General features: G+C 38.9%; 1 pseudogene; it reads left to right on the forward strand.

The window, feature by feature from the left end:
• The first annotated feature begins 428 nt into the window (after positions 1 to 428).
• Positions 429 to 23,253, forward strand: LOC122748378 (annotated as a pseudogene).
• The last annotated feature ends 351 nt before the right edge of the window (positions 23,254 to 23,604 follow it).

Raw genomic sequence — 23,604 nt, forward strand, 5'->3', positions numbered from 1 at the left:
TATGAGGCAATATTTGAACTCAGGTCCTCCTGATGCCAGAGCGAGTACTCTACCTGCTATGCCACCTAGCTGTCCCCCAAGACTAAAACTGTTAAACAATTTCAGCTTTTCTCAAGGTCACAGTTATGTTGTAGGACTGTACTTAAGCAGTAAGCTTATTTAGGTTAAAGCAGGTTCAATAATGTTAAATATTGCTCTTATACTGCATTACATGGAACACTGTTGGAGATGCATTTTGGGAGACATACTTTTTTGGAAAACAAAACAAATATATGAGCTGTGCATTTGGCAGGTTCTAGTTTATTTTTTTTTAGTATCCTATAAGGTGCATGTGCATTTAAGCTTTTTTTTATGGGAGAGGTCAACACTGTAAAGCATGGAGGTCTCTGCTTCCTCTTGACAGTGGAGGCCACTTCCCGGACATGGCTATGGCTGCCATTCTCCTGAGACCCCACGAGTCCTGGGTGGTGTCCTTGCAGCTGTCAGCCTGAGGCCTCTGGGCCATGGGCACCCCACATGCAGCAGGAATTCATAAAGTTTTGCAACACCAGCAGCAGTATGTTGCCTTGGTGCACATGTCTGTGAGGGAACCACAGAGTTACTGAGAAAAGCAAAGTGCTAACTGTGCATGGCAATTTATATTCTGGAAAAGGTGACCCCAGAAGCAATTAGCAGAAAATCTCAGTTTGTAGCGCTTTCCTGAATTTGACATTCATTACTCGGAGAAAACCTCTGGGGTGGCATGATTCAAGTCCAGAGCTGGGCTACAACTGCAGCTTAGAGAAGTTCTATGATGCCCCCAGGAGTAACCATGGCAACTTGGAGTGCCTGCATCCTGGCTCAGTGCTAACCACGTTCTTCAGTATTCCAGATGCCCTGGAGCACATGCTGAGCACAGGACAAGATGTCGTCCTAGAGCAGTCTATCTTCAGTGACTTAGTCTTCATGGAGGCCATGTTCAGGGCTTCATCAGAAAACAGCACATAGAGAACTACAATGAAATGAAATGTTTCACTTTTTCCGCATATATGCCACCTCATCTGGTTATCTATATGGACGTGCCTGTTCCCAAGATGCTAAAGAGGATTCAGGAGCAAGGAAATGTCCATGAAAGAAGATCACAGATGCCTGCCTAGAAGACATTGAAAATGGCCACAAGAAGACCTCCCTTCTGGAAATGAGTAATCATTGTGAGATTTTACAATATACATGAAAGGAAGCAAGGATGTAGAAAAAGTTTTGGAAGACCTTGAGTACATCAAGTTTGATAAGGGCCCTCAGCTGGAGCAGAACAACCATTCTTTGCTCCAATTGAAGATGTTGGTCTAGAATAAATACGAGGTGTTGAATTGCAGGACTGTTCCCATCTGCCTCCTGGAGGTCCCCATCAATGCTCACCAGTGTGATCATCTCTATCACCAGTTCAGAGAGCTGAAAGGTCAAAATACAGTCCACGCTATAATGCAGACATGAGGGACAAGTGGATGGCTGAAATGAAGCCTTTGTCCCTTGGAAGAAGCAGCCAGAGTAATTACAGAACCCAGCCAGTACAAGAAGCAGCCACTAAGGAAATGAGCATCCAGTTACCTGAGAGAAGAAAGGAATGGCCTTGCCAAGAAACAGTGCTCTGTGCACCCCACAATGAGGATGCAGGAGGGGAGCAGTTTTCTGCCAGGACCCTGAGCATTGTTAGACTAAGAAATGGAAAACAAAAACCCAGAATGTCCCTATGATAAAATAATGGAATTTGGTAGAAGCCCAGGGGTCCCACCTGATTGATTTTGTTTGATATTGATATTGCTTGAGAAACCAATGAAGTACCTACTAGGGATGATTAGATATAGGCCACACCTTGCCTGCCCTGAGTGATGTATACTGCTGATGTCAGCAGGGGGACCACTCTCAGCCATGTAACTTAAAGGACCTCCCTTTTGGGGGAAGGAGAGAAAAGGTAGAAAAGAGAATGCTGAGGCTGGGAGCTCTCTCTTTCCTGTTGGTGAACTTCTGTGAGGGGACTGGAGAGGGGCTGCACAGCTCACTGCCACAGAAACTACGGACCCCAGGTGGTGACTTAATAGAAACAAGACCAGCTCTTTGAATTAGCTGAGCTGGAAGCAAGTTTGGGGATTGAGTCAGTCTTTGCTAGAGCCAGGGAGCTTATACATTTTTCTCTTCCCCTATTACCTTGTTCCTGGCTTTATTAACTTCACCTTTGTTATACATTTTATTCCTATTAATAAAACCTGATTTGTTTGTGGAAAAGAGGCTGTTAATCTCCTTTCTTATTAGTCTGGGAGAAATAACTAAAAAAGGGAATTTGGAAGGGAGGAAACTTTGGACCTCGAGGTTCCTCATTATTTTCTGAAACCCAATATTACAGCGAGCCACCCAATTAACTCTCCCCATATTAAATTTGGCCCCTACATCCCCAAACTAGTCAGTAGAACCAGAAGCACCTTCCTTTCATTGCTTCAGCCTCTGGCTCTTGTAGGGGCTGTATTTTGCTTCCTTACCCTTCCAAGAAATAAAACCTTTTGGGCAGTTTGGTGGCACAGTGGATAAAGCATTGGTCCTCCATTCAGGAGGACCTAAGTTCAAATTTGGCCTCAGACACTTGACACTTACTAGCTGTGTGACCCTGGACAAGTCACTTAACCCTCATTGCCAGTTCCCCCCCCAAAAATAAAACAACAACAACTATATGAGTCCTTTGAAGACATTAACTTTCTGAAAGGGCACTTCTTTCTTCTCTACTCAGATGTCAGCAAGGCAGACACAATATGGCAGAGGGAGAGCTAGCAACTTTGCCTCAGCTCCCACAAAAGCTTTTCCAAAATAACCAAGAAAATGTGTCAAACCAAATAGTGAGAAGCAAAACCAAGAAAAAGTCACCATGAGTAATTTTTTCAATACAGTATATTGAAATGTTGGAACTCCACCAATCATAAAGCCCCATTCAATTTTTCAAGTAAATTTGCCTTTTTAGTTTTCTCTGGACTCTTGTGTTTCTACCCAACTGTTATTACTCTTCTTCTTGTTTCTTAAATCTATCAGAAAATTTTGCACGTTCTCTATCCCATTGAATTTCTCCATTATTTTTCCTTTTGGGCAGATACTCAGGTTTACTATGTAAGTTATTCTAAATCTTGATGTTACGCAGTTTTGAATATTTTATTCCAAAAACCTTCACTAATTTAGAAGAGAAATTTCCAAGTCTTTTGTGATGCTGATTTGAAGATTCTCTTTCAAATGCTGGCAGCATCATTTTTCTCTAAAGTGAGAGATCCAGAGTTTGGTGCATGGGATTCCTCTGAATTATTCTGTTGATATTCACTATACCCTCTAGTTCTAATATATGCGGATCATTTTTAACGATTTCTTGAAATATAATGAACAGGGGGATTATTTGGTCATGGTTTCAAGAAATCCAGCAATTCCTAAAGTATTTCTTCTTTCTTTTGTCTAGACATGTTGTTTCCTCTATCAGATATTACATTTTTTTCAGTCCTTTTATTTAAAATTTCTTGATATCCATGGAATCATTTATCCTCATTGCATAAATTTTAATATAACTCTTTAAGAAAATCCACATTTTCCTTATGAATGAATACTAATAAAATTTTAATTCATTCATGTAGTAATGAGATTTGGTGACTGATTGGATTGGGAGGGATGAGAGAGAAGAAAGAGTTAAGAATGACTATGGGCCGTGATCCTGGTTGAATAGATGGATGGGGATGCCTGAAGCGGAAATTGAAATTTCAGAAAAGCAATAGATTTGGGGAAAGAGACAGTGATCTCAGGTTTAGACATCTTGAGTTTCAAATAGCTATTGGACACCCAGTTTGAAATGTCAAAAAGTCATTTTCAACAAAGCATTGTAAGACTCAATATCCCAGTATTGACATTGGGGTAGGTAGAAAGATTTGGGCATCAATAGCATAGATAGTAAGAAGTTAAAATTTTTATTTATTGATGGAGAAGCCTCTTGTAATGAAGTAAAATAATAAAGAAAAAACAAAAACGAGATAGTGACCTTATCTTAAAGCGAACATGACATCCTATATCTATAACATTTCCACTTCTATATAAAAAATAAATACCAGAAATCTATTCTCATCCCTCACCCTATTATTAAAAATGTAGAAAAAATCCTAGTTAAAATATGCATATTTACACAAAACAAATCCTTCACTGGCTGGAAGTGTCTATGTCTATGCATATGTGTCTATGTATGTGCATTTATACCCACATATATGTATATATGCAAACAAATATGCATAATGTGCATGTTTATATAATCCTCTCTCCCCTGTGTGTATATATATGTATGTAAATGCTGTGAGGGCCAAAATTTGATATATGGAGCATTATTTGGGTGACTCGCTTTAATATTGGGGCCCCAGAAATATGAGGGACCCTTTAAGGTTTAACCTCCCCTCTGAACTGCCCCTTTTAGATATTTCTCCTAGGCCAATAAGAAAGGAGCCTCTAAGCTTTAGTTCACAAAAGGATCAGATTTTATTACTTGGGAATTAAACAACAAAGGTGAAACTAATACAAAATCAAAGATAAGGAAATAGGAAAATGAAAATACAGATGAATATTATTAACTCTAAACTTAAACTATGCAACCCCAGACTGATTTCCAATTAAGCTAATTCAAAGGAATTTAGGGTTTTCTGTAAGTAATTCACCGAACCTGAAAGTTTCCAGTTGCTGACCAGAGACAGCAGTCACCTGAGAGAGAGCACGAACAAAGCTGCACCACCACCACCACCACAAGGGCCCAAGAAGAAAGAATGAGTGGCAGCTTATGTTCTGGAAACAGCCTATGCTCCCTTCCAGTAGCGTTCAATCCCCTCTCCCCCAAAAGGGGAGTTCCTTCAAAAGCTGCTCAGTAGCATACATAATCTCAGGGTAGGCCAGGTGTGGCTCCTCCCAAATGAGCTAGCTAAAAATGGGAATATTAATCTTTAACGCAAATAATTTTTACCACAATGCATATGTATGTGCATATGCATATGGGTATGCATTTGTATATACGTATATATACTTTTACATACAAATATATGTATATGTGTATATATGTATGTGTATGTATATGTATATGTGTATATATGTGTGTATGGTTGGAAGGATATCTATTTCCCAACAAGTTTATGGAGCTTTCTTCATAGAGGTTTTTGTTTGTTTGTTTTTTGTGGAACAATGAGGGTTAAGTGACTTGCCTAGGGTCATACAGCTAGTAAGTGCCAAGTGTTTGAAGTCAGATTTGAACTCAGGTCCTCCTGAATCCAGGGCCAGTGCTTTATCCACAATGCCACCTAGCTACTCTCAATATATGTGCATATGTATGTATCTATGTGTGTGTATACAAACACATGTATGTATGCTTATATATATGTATATATTCTATCCCTGAATCCATCTCCTTTCTTTTTTTGGGGGGGTAGTATATTTCATCATCAGTCTTCATGAATTATGGATGCTCACTGTTAAGTACAGTTAATATAACTTTCAAAATTGTTTGTTTTAAAATGATGTCATTGTAGAAATCATTCCCCTTGTTCTGTTAATTTCATTCTTCATCAATATACAAAAGCTCTCCAATTTGTTCAGTTTTGTAATGCCATTGTTAGAATATAAATGCTAATTTTATACTCTTCATCTGCATCCCTTGATATGTCTTTCTATATGTTTTTTAAAACCATCTATTTCCTCAGGTTTTTTTTTTTTTTTTACAACACTAATGCATTACCAGTGCAGCTGTTAACTGATTCAATCATTCTAAAGAGCAATTTGGAACTATGCCCAAAGGGCTATGGGCCTGTGCATACCCTTTGACCCATTAATACCATATCCCAAAGAGATGATAAAAAAAGGAAAAGGACCCACATGTACAAAACTATTTATAGCAGTTCTCTTTGTGGTGGCAAAGAATTAGAAATTGAGAGAATGTCCATCAATTAGGGAATGGCTGAATAAGTTGTGATACATGAATATAGTGAAAGACTATTGTGCTGTAAGAAATGATGAACAGGCAGATTTCAGAAAAAAACTGAAAAAACCTAAGTGGACTGATGTTGAGTGAAGTGAGCAGAACCAGGAGAACATAATACACCTTAACAGCAACATTGTGTGATGATCAACTGTAATAGACTTAGCTCTTCTCAGCAATACAATGATCCAAGACAATTCCAAAGGACTCATAATGACAATGCTCTCCATATACAGAAAAAAAAAAGAAACATGAAATCTGAATGGAGATTAAACCACACTGCTTCAATTTTTTTTTCTTATTTTGAGGTTTTTCCCTTTTGTTCTGATTCTTCTTTCACAGCATGACTAATGCGGAAATATGTTTAATGTGATTGCATATATATGTGTGTGTGTGTGTGTGTATATATATAACCTATATCAAATTGCCCTTTGTTTTGGGGAGGGGGGAGGGAAGTGAGTGAGGGAGAAAAATTTCAGTCAAAATTTTTCAAAAACAAATGTTGAAGGGGCAGCTAGTTGACACAGTGGATAAAGGACCAGCCCTAGATTCAGGAGGACCTGAGTTCAAATTCAGTCTCAGACACTTGACACTTACCAGCTGTGTTTCCCTGGGCAAGTCACTTAACTCTCATTGCCCCCTCACCAAAAATGTTGAAAATTATCTTTAAATGTTAGTGGAAAAAATGTAAGGGGAAAATAATAAAATTCTTATAAGATTAAAAATAAAAGTTACTGCCTTTTAAAAATATAAACACTTCCAATGAGTCACTCAACAAATCAGTTTTTTTTCCTGAAATTTGCCTCCTCATTTCTTACAGCACAATAATTACCATTACATACATATATGAAAACTTGTTCAGCCATTTCTCAATTGATGGGCATCCCCTCGATTTCTAATTCTTTGTCACCAGAAAGAGAGCTGCTATAAATATTTTTGTACATGTGGGTCCTTTGCCCTTCTCATTTTCTTTTTTTATTTCTCTTTACTTTTTAAAATTTTGTTTTATTATATTTTGATGTCTCATAGAGTCATTAGATTCTATTTGTTCAACTCTAATTTTATTATTTTTAATTTAAAAAAATTTTTTTTTGCAAGGCAATGGGGGTTAAGTGACTTGTCCAGGGTCACAGAGCTCATAAGTGTCAAGTGTCTGAGGCCGGATTTGAACTCAGGTACTCCTGAATCCCCGGGCCAGTGCTTTATCCACTGTGCCACCTAGCTGCCCTCAATTCTAATTTTTTTTTCTGATTTTTTATTAGCAGTTTATTTAAATTATATATATTTTTTAATGTATGAGGTATTTTATTTTTTCCGTTACATGCAAAGATAGTTCTCAACTTTTGTTTATACATGCTTTACAATTTCAGATTTTTCTACCTCCCTCCCCTCCCTCCCCCCTCCCCCAGACAGCAGGCAATCTGATATAGGTTATATCTATATATCTCTATACATATAGATATAGATATAGATATACACACACACACACATATATATATACACATAATAACATTAATCCTATTTCTGCATTAATCCTCTTACAAGAGAAAGAATCAGAGCAGTGATGCAAAACCTCAAAATAGAAAAAAAAAACAACAGCACCCAAAACAAAAGAAATAATATGGTTCAATCAGCATCTATACTCCACAGTTCTTTCTTTCTTTTTTTTCTCTTGTTGTTGGAGATCCTCTTCTATCATGAGTTCCCTGGAACTCTTCTGTACCTTTGCATTGGTGAGAAGAATATAGTCCATCACAGTAGGTCAACACTCAATGTTGATGATACTGTGTACAATGTTCTTCTGGTTCTGCTCATCTCACTCATCATCAGCTCACGTAAGACCCTCCAGGTTTCTCTGAACTCTTCCTGCTCATCATTTCTTACAGCACAATAGAATTCCATTGTATTCATATACCACAACTTGTCCAGCCATTCCCCAATTGATGGGCACCCTCTCAACTTCCAATTCCTTGCTACCACGTAAAGAGCAGCTATAAATATTTTTGTACATGTGGGACCCTGTCCCCCGTCCATGATTTCTTTGGGCAAAAGACCTAAAAGTGGGATTGCTGGGTCAAAGGGTATGCACAGCTTTATCGCCCTTTGGGCATAATTCCAAATTGCTCTCCAGAATGGTTGGATCAGCTCACAGCTCCACCAACAATGCATTAGTGTTCCAATTTTCCCACAGCCTCTCCAACATTTATTATCTTCCTTTTTTGTCATTTTAGCCAATCTGATAGGTGTCAGGTGGTACCTCAGAGTTGTTTTAATTTGCATCTCTCTAATCATTAGAGATTTAGAGCATTTTTTCATATGGGAATAGATAGCTTTGGTTTCTTCATCAGAAAACTGCCTGTTCATATCCTTTGACCATTTCTCAATTGGGGAATGACTTGGATTCTTATAAATTTGATTTAATTCCCTATATATTTTAGAGATGAGGCCTTTATCAGAAGCACTGGCCTCAAAAATTGTTTCCCAGCTTTCTGCCTCCCTTCCAATTTTGGATGCATTGCTTCTGTTTGTACGAAAATTTTTTAATTTAATATAATCAAAATCATCCATTTTGCATTTTATAATATACTCTATCTCTTGTTTGGTCAAAAACTGTTTTCCTTTCCAAAGATCTGATAGGTACACTATTCCTTTCTCTCCTAATTTACCTATGGTATCACCTCTTATGTCTAAATCATGTATCCATTTTGACCTTATTTTAGTATAAGGTGTAAGATGTTGGTCTATGCCTAATTTCTGCCATACTATCTTCCAGTTTTCCCAGCAGTTTTTGTCAAATACTGAGTTCCTATCCCAGAAGCTGGAGTCTTTGGGTTTATCAAACACTACATTACTAGTGTCATTTACTACTGCATTTCCTGAGCCTAGCCTATTCCATTGATCTACCACTCTATTTTTTAGCCAGTACCAGATAGTTTTGATGACTGTCGCTTTATAGTAAAGCTCCAGGTTTGGTACTGCTAACCCACCTTCCTGTGAATTTTTTTTCATTATTTCCCTGGATATTCTTGATTTTTTGTTTTTCCAGATGAATTTTATTATTATTTTTTCTAGCTCTATAAAATAATTTTTAGGTAGTCTGATTGGTATGGCACTGAATAAGTAAATTAATTTAGGTAGAATTGTCATTTTTACTATATTAGCTCTGCCTATCCATGAGCAATTGATATCTTTCCAATTATTTAGATCTGATTTGATTTGTGTGAAGAGTGTTTGGTAGTTGTGTTCATAGAGTTCCTGGGTTTGTCTTGGCAAGTAGACTCCCAAGTATTTTATATTATCTACCGTTACTTTAAATGGAATTTCTCTTTCTATCTCTTGCTGCTGGACTTTGTTGGTCATGTATAGAAATGCTGATGATTTCTGTGGATTTATTTTATATCCTGCTACTTGGCTAAAGTGGTTAATTGTTTCAAGTAATTTTTGACTTGATTCTCGAGGATTCCTTAAGTATACCATCATATCATCTGCAAAGAGTGATAGTTTTGTTTCCTCCTTGCCTATTCTAATTCCTTTAATTCCTTTCTCTTCTCTGATTGCTAAAGCTAACATTTCTAGAACAATATTAAATAATAGGGGTGATAATGGACATCCCTGTTTCACCCCTAATCTTATTGGGAAGGCCTCTAATTTATCTCCATTGCATATAATACTTGCTGATGGCTTTAGGTAGATACTGTTTATTATTCTAAAGAAAGCTCCTCCTATTCCTAAACTCTCTAGTGTTTTTATTAGGAATGGGTGCTGTACTTTGTCAAAAGCTTTCTCTGCATCTATTGAGATAATCATATGATTTTAGTTGGTTTTCTTATTAATGTGGTTGATTATGTTAATAGTTTTCCTAATGTTGAACCAGCCCTGCATTCCTGGTATAAATCCCACCTGGTCATAGTGTATTATCCTGGTGATCACTTGCTGTAATCTCCTTGCTAATATCTTATTTAAGATTTTAGCATCAATATTCATTAGGGAAATTGGTCTATAATTTTCTTTCTCTGTTTTTGCTTTGCCTGGTTTTGGTATCACCACCATATTTGTGTCATAAAACGAATTTGGTAGAACTCCTTCTTCACCTATTTTTCCAAATAATTTGTATAATATTGGAATTAATTGTTCTTTAAATGTTTGGTAAAATTTACCCGTAAACCCATCTGGCCCTGGGGATTTTTTCTTAGGGAGTTCATTAATAGCTTGTTCAATTTCTTTTTCTAATATGGGTTTATTTAAGGATTTTATTTCCTCTTCAGTTAACCTGGGCAGTTGGTATTTTTGTACATGTTCATCCATTTCATTTAGATTGTCAAATTTATTGGCATACAGTTGGGCAAAATAATTCCTAATTATTGCTTTAATTTCCACTTCATTGGTGGTAACATCACCCTTTTCATTTTTGATACTGGTAATTTGGTTTTCTTCTTTCTTTTTTTTAAATCAAATTAACCAATATTTTATCTATTTTATTGGTTTTTTCATAAAACCAGCTCTTAGTTTTATTGATTAATTCTATAGTTTTTTTGCTTTCAATGTTATTAATTTCTCCTTTAATTTTCAGGATCTCTAATTTAGTGTCTAATTGGGGATTTCTAATTTCTAATTTGTTCTTTTTCTGGCTTTTTAAGTTGCATGCCCAATTCATTAATCTCCTCTCTCTTTTTTATTCATGTAAGCATTTAGAGCTATAAATTTTCCCCTAAGCACTGCTTTGGCTGCATCCCATAGATTTTGGTATGTTGTCTCATTATTGTCATTCTCTTGGATAAAGTTATTGATTGTTTCTATGATTTCTTGTTTGGCCCATTCATTCTTTAGAATGAAATTATTTAGTTTCCAATTGATTTTCATTCTACTTTTCCCTGGCTCTTTCTTACATGTAATTTTTATTGCATCATGATCTGAGAAGGATGCATTACTATTTCTGCCTTTCTACATTTGACTATGATGTTTTTGTGCCCTAATACATGGTCAGTTTTTGAAAATGTGCCATGTACTGCTGAGAAAAAGGTATATTCCTTTATATCCCCATTCAATTTTCTCCAGACATCTATCATATCTAACTTTTCTAGTAATTTATTCACCTCTTTCACTTCTTTCTTATTTATTTTTTGGCTAGATTTATCTAATTCTGAGAGGGGGAGATTCAGATCCCCCACTAGTATAGTATTACTATCTAATTCCTCTTGTAACTCATTTAACTTCTCCTCTAAGAAATTGGATGCTATACCACTTGGCGCATACATATTTAATATTGATATTACTTCATTATCTATAGTACCTTTAAGTAAGATGTAATTTCCTTCCTTATCTCTTTTAATGAGACCTATTTTTGCCTGCACTTTGTCTGAGATAAGGATTGCTACCCCTGCCTTTTTTACTTTAGCTGAGGCATAATATATTCTGCTCCAGCCTTTTACCTTTACTCTGTGTGTATCTCTCTGCTTCAAATGTGTTTCTTGTAAACAGCATATTGTAGGGTTCTGGTTTTTAATCCACTCTGCAATTCGCTTCCGTTTTATAGCAGAGTTCATCCCATTCACATTCACAGTTATTATTACTGACTGTCTATTCCCCTCCATTCTATTTACCCCCTTTGTACTTTCCCCCCTTCTTTCACCCTATGCCTCCTCACCAACATTTTACTTCTTACCCCTGCCTCTCCCGATCTGCCCTCCCTTTTTATCACCCCCCTCTCTTTTCTTTACCCTTTTCTCCCTTGCTTTTGTCCTCCCTTCTATCAGTTCCCCCTTTCCCTTCCCCTTTTGTTTCCCTAAAGAATGAGTTAAGTTTCTTTATCCCAATGAACGTATATGTTATTCCCTCTCTGAGTCAAATCTAATGAGAATAGGGTTGAAACAATGTTCCCCCCTCCTTTCTTTCCCTCTATTGTAATAGGTTTTTTTCCACCTCTTCATATGATATAATTCATCCCATTCCACCTCCCCTTTCCTCTCCTCCCTATAGACCCGCTTTTTATCCCCTTAATTCTTTTGTATCATCACATCAAAGACAATTTATATTTATACCCTCTATATAAAGTCCTTCTCCCTGCCCAAATACATTTACAGTTCTTAAGAGTTATGAGTATTATCTTCCTGTGTAGGGATATACACAGTTTAACCTAATAGGGTAACTTTTTTTTTCCCCTCTGTTTACCTTTTTAAACTTCTCTTGAGTCTTGTATGTTGAGATCAAATTTTCTATTCAGTTCTGGTCTTTTCACTAGGAAAGATCGAAAGTCCCCAATGTCATTAAATGTCCATCTTTTCTCCTGAAAGAAAATGCACATTTTTGCTGGGTAATAGATTCTCGGCTGCAATCCAAGCTCCTTTGCCTTCCGGAATATCATATCCCAAGCCTTGCGGTCCTTTAATGTTGAAGCTGCCAGGTCCTGAGCAATCCTGACTGTGGCTCCATGATATTTAAATTGCTTCTTTCTGGCTGCTTGGAGTATTTTCTCCTTCACCTGATAATTCTGGAATTTGGCTACAATATTCCTTGGAGTTTTCCTTTTGAGGTCTCTTTCAGGAGGTGATCAGTGGATTCTTTCAATGATGATTTTATCCTCTGATTCTATGATATCAGGGCAGTTCTCCTTAATAATTTCCTGGAATATGGTGTCTAGATTCTTTTTCTGGTCATGGCTTTCAGGCAGTCCAATGATTCTCAAATTGTCTCTCCTCGATCTGTTTTCCAGATCAGTTGTCTTTCCAATGAGGTATTTCACATTTTCTTCTATTTTTTCATTTTTTAATTTTGCTTGACTGATTCTTGGTGTCTCATGGATTCCTTATCTTCCAACTGTCCCATTTTAATTTTTAAGGCATTGTTTTCTTCAGTGAGATTATGCACCTTTTTTTCCATTTGGCTAAGTGAATTTTTTAAGGTATTGTTTTCTTCAGTGAGATTATGTAGCTTTTTTTCCATTTGGCCAAATGAATTTTTTAAGGCTTTGTTTTCTTCAGCTTCCTTTTCCAAGCTGCTGATTCTTTTTTCATAGTTTTCTTGTTTTGCTTTCATTTCTCTCCCCATTTTTTCTTCTACCTCTCACAATTGATTTTTAAAATCCTTTTTGACCTCTTCCAGGAAGGCTTTTTGTTCTTGTGACCAATTCACCTTCCCTTGTGAGGCTTCAGATGTAGACAATTTGAGGCTATTGTCCTCATCTGAGTTTGTGTTGGCTTCTTCCCTATTGATACAGAAGCTCTCAATGGAGAGGGCTCTTTTTTGCTTCTTACTCATTATTGGAGCTTATTTATTTATTCTTTAAGTTGAGGTCTGCTCTGGGGGCACCAGGGTCCCTGTTTTGGGCTTCTTGTGCAGGTGTATAGGTGCTGTGTGACCGGGCTTTTATTCTGAAGCCTTTATGGTGTGTGGAGATCCCCCGCCCTGCACTTCCTGTCTGATTGTGCTTGGCCAGCCAGGAGCCAGACCTCGGCGTCTGATCCCGCCGTTCGTGGCCCTCTCGGCCAGTGCAGGTAGGTTTTTCCACTGTCCTTCTTGGCCACCAGATTTTTGAACCAGGTTCCGGGAGCCTCAGTTGTTCGGCTGTGGCCCGCAGCTCCTGCTGACTTGCCCCGACCCCCTCAGTGCTGGGTTGCTGCCCTGCGCTGGGCCTCCCTTTTGCCCGAGTCAGACCGACCTTTTCCTGAAGTCTTCTAAATTATCTCTGGTTGGAGGACTGTGTCTCTATGTCTCTTTGCAGGTTCTGTAGTTTCAGAATCCGTCCAGAGGCTTGATTTAATGTTTGTTTTGAGGGAACAGAAGGAGAGCTCAGGCAGCTTGCTGCTTCCTCTCTGCCATCTTGGCTCCGCCCCCCTCAATTCTAATTTTTAAAGAATTATTTTCTTCAGTGACCTTTTGTACATTTTTTTCCATTTGGCTAATTCTGTTTTTGGGGGGAGTTATTCAGTAAATTTTTGTATATCTTTTTCCATGTTATTGAGTCCTTTTTTTTTCATGGTTCTATGGTATTACCTTCATTTCTTTTACCATTTTTCTTCTACTTCTCTAATTTGCTTTTTAAAGTCCTTTTTAAGCTCTTCCAGGATTTCTTTTTGGACATGAGACCAATTTACATTTTACTTTGAAAATTCACCTGTAGCCATTTTGTTACTATTATCCTCCTCCAGGTTTATACCTTGATCTTACCTATCACCATAGTAACTTTCAATAGTCAACCTTTTTTGTTGTTTTTTAAATTCATTTTATGCCTTTCTTGTTGTGATGAAATAATGAGATTTAGTAGATACTCAAAGACCCACCTGGAGATTAATCTAGACTGATTGAATCAAGTGAGAGTGATTAACTGCTGATTAGCCTACTTCAAGTTAACTGGATTGTAATCACAATTTGAGAACACCTTCAGAACCAATGGATTTGGATGACACCAACCAATCAGCTTAAAGCAGTGTGTAAGGACTGCCTCTGTTCCAGACCTATAAAAAGCTTCCACAATCAGTTTGCTGGAGAGAGTTTGTGATTGAAGCAGGCTAGTGGCAGAGGACTTGAGGAAGAACCAGACCAGGCTGGAACTCTAGGCTAAATAGACTTTTTTCTTAACTTCCTGAACTCTTTGTAAATATCTGTATGCTTTAATAAATGTTTAATGCCCAAGGACTGGTGCTAAAGCTTCTAATTTAAGGCGACCATAATTTAGATTTTAAACATCACATTGTGATAGTGTTTTTTGTTTTGTTTTTTTTTAGTGAGGCAATTGGGGTTAAGTGACTTGCCCAGGGTCACACAGCTAGTAAGTGTTAAGTGTCTGAGGCTGGATTTGAACTCAGGTACTGCTGACTCCAGGGCTGGTGCTCTATCCACTGCGCCACCTAGCTGCCCCATGATAGTGTTTTTTAATTATAAAAGTATTTTATTATTTTCCAGTTACATGTAGAGATAGTTTTCAGTATTTGTTTTTATAAGATTTCTAGTTTCACTTTTTTCTCCCTCCTTCTCCTCCCTCCGCCCTCCCCAAGACAGCAAGTAATCTGATATAGGTTATATATGTACAATAACATTAAACATATTTCTGCATTAGTCATGTAATAAGAGAAGAATCAGAGCAAAAAAGGAAAAACCTCAAAAAATAAAAACAACAGCACCAAAAACAAAAGAAATAGTATGGTTCAATCTGCATCCATATTCCACAGTTCTTTTTTTTTTTTTTTCTGGATTTGGAGAGTGTTTTCCATCATGAGTCCCTTGGAACTATCTTGGATCATTGTGTTGCTGAGAAGAATCAAGTCTATCACAGTTGATCAACACATAATGTTGATGATACTGTGAACAATGTTCTCCTGGTTCTGCTCATCTCACTCATCATCAGTTCATGCAAGTCCTTCCAGGTTTCTCTGAAATCAACCTGCCCATCATTTCTTACAGCACAATAGTATTCCATTATATTCATATACTACAACTTGTTCAGCCATTCCCCAATTGATGGGCATCCCCTCAATTTCCAATTCCTTGCCACCACAAAAAGAGCAGCTATAAATATTTTTGTACATGTGGGTCCTTTTCCCGTTTTTATGATCTCCTTGGGAAAAAGACCCAATAGTGGTATTGCTAGGTCAGAGGGCATGCACAGCTTTATAGCCCTTTGGGAATAATCCCAAATTGCTCTACAGAATGGTTGGATCAGTTCACAGCTCCACCAACAATGCATTAGTGTTCCAAATTTTCCACAGCTTCTCCAACATTCATTATTTTCCTTTTTTGTCATACATATTAGCCAATCTGATAGGTGTCAGGTGGTACCTCAGAGTTGTTTTAATTTGCATTTCTCTAATCAATAATGATTTAGAGCATTTTTCCATATGGCAACATATTACTTTGATTTCTTCATCAGAAAACTGCTCGTTCGTATCATTTGACCATTTCTCAATTGGGGAATGATTTGGATTCTTATAAATTTGATTTAGTTCCTGATATAGTTTAGAAATGAGGCCTTTATCAGAAGTACCGGTTATAAAAATTGTTTCCCAGCTTTCTGCCTCCCTTCTAATTTTGGATGCATTGCTTCTGTTTGTACAAAACCTTTTTAATTTAATGTAATAAAAATCATCCATTTTGCATTTAATAATATTCTCTATCTCTTGTTTGGTCATAAACTGTTCTCCTTTCCAAAGATCTGAAAGGTAGATTATTCCTTCTTTTCTAATTTACCTTTGGTATCACCTTTTATGTGATAGTGTTTTTATGAGAGTGTTGGGAGCTATTCATAAACTGTCCCAAGTTTTTGTGCTGAGGCCCTAGGTCTTACTATTGGTTTTAACTGGGCTTCAGGGTTTAGCTGCTTGCTTTCTCTGTAGAGTAAGCTTTCCTTCTGATTTGTATTCGGGTGTTAGTCCTCCTTTTTGGCCCTCCCTGACTGTGGATTGGCCTTCTCCAGGGGTGGTATCCTGGTCCTGGGTTGCAAAAGTTAACAAAGTCTTTTTGGTGGCTGGCCCTGGAGAAGTACTTTTGTTGTCAATCTGCCCAAGTGTAGGGGCCCTACTCCTGAGATGCTATGGCAACTGAGTCCCTAAGCTAGCAGGGCCTGGAAAGTTAATTTTTTTGAAGATCTGCTAAGGGTTGGAGCCCCCTGTTACTGATTTACCCCAGAAAGAGTATCTCTCCTGGTAGGTCCCAGGGGAGAGAACTTGCTGTGGCCCCACCTTGGGCAGGGCTTCACTACTGGTCAACAGTGTGGTCAAGGCCTCACTGGTGGTCTAAGCTGGCTGTGGGATGGCTGGTGAGGGTCCCTCCAAGGCTGCCCAGGCTGCTCACTTGCCCAAGGGGTTTCTGGTTTGCAGGTAGGTGGAGCCTCACTGGTGGCTTGCTCCAGGCTCAGAGTCCTGCTCCAGGATCCCTGCTGTGAGCCCAGAAGATGTTGCTACTGCTGCTCTTGGACCTCACTTCCCTCCCACCCAGGTAAGATAGACCTTTTCTTCAGGGCTGCTAGACTGCCTCCCTGCTATTCAAATACCTCAGAGGTAGTTGGATATTGGTTTGGAGGGGAAATTTGGGAGAGCTCTAGAGGGTTCCTTCCTCCACCATCTTGGCACAGGAAGTCAAATCTGGCGATTTCAGGGTTTTTCCAATTATTTTTTCCTATTGCTCATTGTCTGAGTCCGTCCACTCTGTTGGTGGTTTCCTCAGGGACTGGATCTCTAATCATCTCAACTTTCTCCTTTACTGAGGCAGTCATGGTTTAGCAGATTGAGTGTATGGATGAAATAAGTTTTGGGTGAACAAAACTGACATGATTTTGATGTTGAAGTTTTGACCTCAGCCTGAGTAGAGTGCTAATAATCCTACCTCTTCCCCTCTATGCAGTGAGAGATTCCAGTTTCCTTGTCCTGCTCCCCCTGTTCCCCAGTTCTCTGGCCCAGCACCAGCAATTAGAGAGGTGCAGCACTGGTGAAGTGGTGTTGATTTCTGTAATTTGGTTTTCCAAGGCTCTAGGATGATATGGGCAGTGGTATATGTATATGTATATGTATATGTATATGTATATGTATATGTATATGTATATGTATATGTATATGTATATGTATATGTATATGTCCATGTCCATGTCCATGTCCATGTCCATGTCCATGTCCATGTCCATACATACACACATATAATACATACATACATACATACATACATATATATATATACATAGCACTAGTTGGGGGGGGGAGCAGATAAATATGCAGTGGACAGAGCATTGTCCCTAGAGTCAAGAGGACCTGAGTTCAAATCTTACCTCAGACAGATACTTGCTTGTGTGACCTTGGGTAATTGCCTAAGGCATCCAGGGCCATCTCCAGTTGTCCTGATATACATCTTGCCACTGGTCCCAGATGACTCTGGAGGAGAGACTGAGGCTTGTGACTTTGCACAGCCCTTTCTCACTTAAATCCAATTCAGTGCAAGTCATGACATCACTTTCTGATGTCATGGTCCTCTTCAAGAATAAAGGACAACCAACAATGACAAGTGGGGGACCGATTTTGTATAACTATTTATGTTTGTTATGAGGAATTTTCTTTTCTTTTCCTTTTTCTCTTTAAAGAAAAAGTGTAAAAATTAGAATAAATGAATTATTTTGTTAGTACAGAAGATGCTATCAATTGTGGGATGCCATGTGCTCTTACAGATGTGGTAACTGTGATGTTAGTTTTGCTTACTAATTTTACTTAGCTACAAAGAGCTTTCACAGAGGCATGGTCATTAATCAATAAACATGTATTAAGTTCCTACTGTGGGACTTAGTAAGTGCCATGATGTACTTGGATTTCCCATCTACCAACACATGGGAGGTTGTCCTGAGATGCAATTGATAAAATATATAAGACTATGGTCCAAGATTCACCACAGGTTTACATTAATGTAAGAGTAAACACAGGGACTATGGCTTGAGAAAGAGCATGTTGAGAATGAAGTTCTGTCTCAGAGTTTTGTGGGTTTGGGGTTTTTTTTTTGCCATAATCATGACAAGAGGATGCTACATCCACATTACCACCTGTGTAATCAAGGTTGAGAAGCCAACCACTGCTCCTACAGGCAGAGGCCTGGGCTTCTCCTTTCTGATGGGTGTACAGTGATCTTCCTCTCCTGATTTCAGTATTTTTCTTTATGCTTCTTATCTTTTCACATGCTACATATTGTTACTAAAGCAAATGACATTCTGTGCTCCCTGACATTTCCATCCAGATGAGCCTGTACTCTAAGCATTGTGAATCTGCAGAAATGTATCTCCATGCCATTAATTCAGTGAGTGAAAGGAGTAGCTAATCAATGGACTGTTGGATGAGCTGATCATACCTTGGAGGCCTGCCAGGGTCAGAGGAGTGAATAGCCTTGGCCACACATAGTTTCTCCATGGGTGCCTCCGTACCATTCAACTCTAAGTCTGTGCCCATTCTTCCCATGGATCTGGTATGTGTTTGTTGGAGAGTGTTCCTTACGGATAAGAGGGAAATTATCTACAATTACTGTTCCTGGTATGTCATCTGATAAAATCATTTTTCTTTTAGCTTTCTTTTTCTACTAGTCAACTATTATAGGGGAAGGACAACCATAAGGACTCATGAGCTTGGGGAGTAGTGAGTACAGATCCATGAACTATGGCCATCACCTAGAAGCAATATCCTCCCTCTGGGGAAGTAGCCTAAAGTGTGGGTTACATTCACCCATACTCTTGCATAGGGATGAGAACTGAAATGTGTGTGTATGTATATGTGTATGTGTGTGTGTGGGGGGGAGTGGCCAGCATTGCTAAATCCCCAAGAGCAGAAGCAGGAGAGTGTCCTTGTAGTTTTTGAAGCTGATATGCTAATCATGTTTTCTTGTTGCTCCCACTAGGGCCCGTGATCTCACAGCATCTACTGGATCGATGTGTTCCCCATAGTCTCATAGTCTATGACAAACTCCTCTGTTGTACACATGGACTTCCCAAACCTGCTTGGTAAGATGCTACTTGGTTGTCCGCTTTTCTGTGCCAATGTCTGACTCAGCTGATATCCATGGAAATCATCTTTCCATCTCCTCTGTACTCTGACCTTGGCCCTCTTCTTTTTTCCTTCTATGCTCCCTTGTTCTCTGGGTTCACATCGGCTCCATTGGGTTAAATTTCCATTTCTATGCAGGTAATTTAATTGGGAAATAAGCAAGAACTGGGGTACAGATGGTTAAGAGGGAGAATTAGAGCAAGTAGGAAATACTGAATAGCAAACCTAACTTACAAGTCCTGAAGAGGAGCTTAACAGGTGGGGAGAGCATCTAAGGAGTGTCCTAGATAGTCCTTTAGACAATTGTGGAATGGCTTCACCAACTATGTTAAATGAAAATAATGTAGTGATATTTAATTATATGAAAATTCAAATGAAATGATCTCAGAGAATCCTGATGCAGAGTCAAGGAAGCAGAACCAGGAGAATAATTTATATTGGGAAAACAATATTGTAAACAAAAAGAACTTTGAAAATCTAAACATCTCTGAGCTATGTAATGATTAAGTATTCCTTCAGAGGATGCATGATGAAGTGTGGCACCCAATTTTTGACTGAGCTTTTATGGACCAAACTGTATATACATACATTTATAACACACAAATGTGTATATATAAAAATACACATATACATATATTCTTATACATATGTACATTCATATACACATATATATGCATATATACACACATATTTAAAGGAGTAAAAGGTAAGAAATGGAAATTTCCATACTCAAACAGAACCTTTTTTGTGCTCTTTTGGGTATAAGGAAATTCTTTAATTTTTGATGTGTGGTTGTGTGTGTAAGTTTAAAATAATAGGAAACGATATTGAATCATTACTTGATCCCCTGGTGCAAAACAACATATATGAAGGAAACTAAGCACAATAACAACTACCCAATTTCCATTAGGAAAGTGTTTTCACATGACCACAGGTATACTTGAGGGCTATTTTCCTCCTTCGTGCCCCATAATTCCTTCTTCCATCCCTGGATTCTTCATCTAGACTATATTCCAAGAGACTCTTCCTGTATGTGAGTTATGAGAGAACCTAGATTCTCTTCTCTAGTCTTTTGACATTTTCCTGCTTGTAGATCTCATCAATTCCTACACGCTGAGTCCTCATCCCTTTGAAGATGAATCCCTTACCTAGGTAACCAGTTAGTACTAAGTCTGTTTGAAATTTCAAAATAAATATCTCATGGTCCTCTCAAACACAGAATGACCAGTAACACCAAATATCAATCACATGTTTATTAAATGCCTCACTCTTACCAGTTATCAGACTAGTCCCTGAGATACAAACATACAAACACAATAGTTCCTGCTCTCATTCTTTTATTTCTTTTATTTTTTTTTAGTGGAGCAAACAGGGTTAAGTGACTTGCCCAGGGTCACACAGCTAGTAAGTGTCAAGTGTCTGAGGCCGGATTTGAACTCAGGTACTCCTGAATCCAGGGCCAGTGCTTTATGCACTGTGCCACCTAGCTGCCCCTCCTGCTCTCATTCTTGAAAATTCTGTAGGAAAAAACAATATGTACATATAATTGGGGAATAAACAAAGCTTCTAGGATTGGTAAATTTTCACCACATGTAAGTAGATAAAAGAAATCTTAATTGTTCTCTTAAGTACTAATGTATGTAATAATGGTGGGTTGAGGGATGGTATTTAATCACACGAATACCAGCAAAGGATCCAAAGGGTACCTGCACCAAGAGTGTGTGAGAGGACAGAAGATATAAGAAAATTTGAAGGGTCATGGGGGAGGTTGTGAAGGGCACAAGGTGATTGGAAAGAAATGGAGTTTATTGGCTAGGGGCTTGAATCTAGTGTGGTTAGAGCTGTATTTTAGTCATCAGCCTGATGACTGAGTGGATAATAGACTGGAGGGGGAGAGAGGCTGGTGGCAGGCAGACCCACCGGCAGGTGGTTGTAATAGTGGAAGTATGAGGAGAGCCCCAGGGTAGGAGCTGTGAGATTGGAGAGAAGAGAACATCTAAAAGATGTTATGAAGTTGGAAAACACTGGTTTGACACCAGACTCAATACATGGGGTGAGTTTGAGCGATGAGCAGAGGATGGCAATGACATGATGAGCCTCAGTGGTTAGTTCCTTTATCAACATTCTTATACTTCTCTCCACTCACTCTATGGACCAGCTACAAGGCAAACTATTTTTTTCCTTTTACACAATAATCTTCTCAGTCCATGAGTTTGAGGTGGTCACTCCCCATGTCTGGGGATGATATCTTTCTTCCAATATGTGTCTTCCTTTGCCTGGATTCCTTTAGCGCTCAGATCCAATGCAGTCTAGTTCAGAAGGCATTCCCTGGGCCCCACATCTGCCAGTGACTTCCCCTGGAGAGATTCTCCCCCTTCCCTTCTGTATGTATCTTATATGTTTCTCATCATTGTACATGGATACACTTGTTTTACACAAATCTAGAAATGAATAACCCCAACAGGCATCATGGCTCCTCAATAATGGAAACCTGTGGAAGATGAACTACAAAACAGATGAAATAAGAGTGAGGGAAAGGAGAGGAGATGGGAAAAGCGAGGATGGGATAGGACAGGATGGGAGACAATTTCTTCTGTGAAAGGTTCTCAAACGCTCAGTTCCTCAGCACAGTAGAGTAGAGGGTAGGCTCTGAGGGTGTCTTTGTGGGGTCAGTTTTCTTCTCATTCAAATTATTTATGTTCAGCTGAGCATAGGTCACTCCCTTAGGGCCTTCAGTCATAGAGACCTGAAGGAGAAATACAAGGGTGAGGGAAGAGTGAGTAACATTGGAGCAAGAATTCTTAATCTGTGTGTCATGAAGCCTTTGACTGCCTTTCTGGTGAAAACTAGAGATGCCCTCTCAGACTCATTCTTTTAATTATATGAAGTTAACTCCATAAAATTAAAAAGGAAACGAAGTACAGTGATTGAAATATTTAACAAATTACCCCCATAAGTTAACAGATGCTCAGTTCTGAGGCTCCATATTAGGTGGCTAGAAGAAAAATTATAAACTATTAAGAAGTTGTACAACTCTGGACCTAGAACTTGTTGGAAAAGGTAAGGGTCAAGGAATTAAGAGAATCCTACACAGACTGGGGTAACTCACCAATGGTTCCCTTGATCTCTCCTTAGCCACGTCTGCATCTGAGGGGTAGGGAAGGTTCCATCATTTCCACAGCTCCCAGGACCAGGACTCCCATTTACTATCACCTTCCCCATACCCATTGTCATACCCCCTCCCTCCCATATAATTTACATGGAACTTCTTCTTTGGGCCCCTCAGGATGATGGGGCAGGCAGATACTCCAAAGAAGACAAGGACAACAGAGGCTCCTATAGGAGGCAGAAAGAGAAGAAATGGGATTAGGGAGAGTTCTACCTCAGAGGCTCTATGAACATCATCTAATCACCATAGTACAGATGGTCCAAGGTTCCATGGGAAGGAAGAAACAGGGGACTATAGGAAGAGGAGATGAGTCTCCTTACCTCCTAGGGCTGTCTCCTTGCAAAGACCCTGGTAAGAGAGACATGAAAAGGGAAAAAGCAAGGTCATGGAAGATCACAAAGGATGAAATTGAGGTCCCAGTCCTTACCCATATTTATTCCTTAAGACATTAAGGGTTTTCACTCTGTCTCACCCATAGGGATGGATCCTTGGCAGAGCAAAGCCAGCAGGAGGAGGCAGAGGAGGAGGAGGAGGAAGGAAACACAGCTGAGGGTGATGATGAGGGTGTTACTGGGCACTGTGCCTAGGGTGGCAGAGAGAGTAGAATCTTCATAAATCATCATACTTAGGGGACCCTGAACTTGTCCTTGAAATTGCACCTGTATTTTCTTCTCATCTCCCTTCGCAGCCACCCATCACCACCAACATCAAACAGTTTGGCACAAATGCTACTCCTTGGAATGAGGTTGAGAAACTCAGAAACCAAGATAAAGGTTTTGGGGTCAAAGGAAAATATGGGTGGAGGGAAGCCTCATGTCCTAGCTCACACCATTGGTGTCCAAAGGCCTAGAACTGAGGAAAGTGTCAAAGTCCCTGTTATCTCTTATCCTCTGTCTCTTGGCCAGGGCCAAGTCCTTGGTTTCATTTCCTTGTAGGGG

Source organism: Dromiciops gliroides, chromosome 3, assembly GCF_019393635.1.
Source record: "Dromiciops gliroides isolate mDroGli1 chromosome 3, mDroGli1.pri, whole genome shotgun sequence".
In the NCBI taxonomy this organism is placed as follows: Eukaryota; Metazoa; Chordata; class Mammalia; order Microbiotheria; family Microbiotheriidae; genus Dromiciops; species Dromiciops gliroides.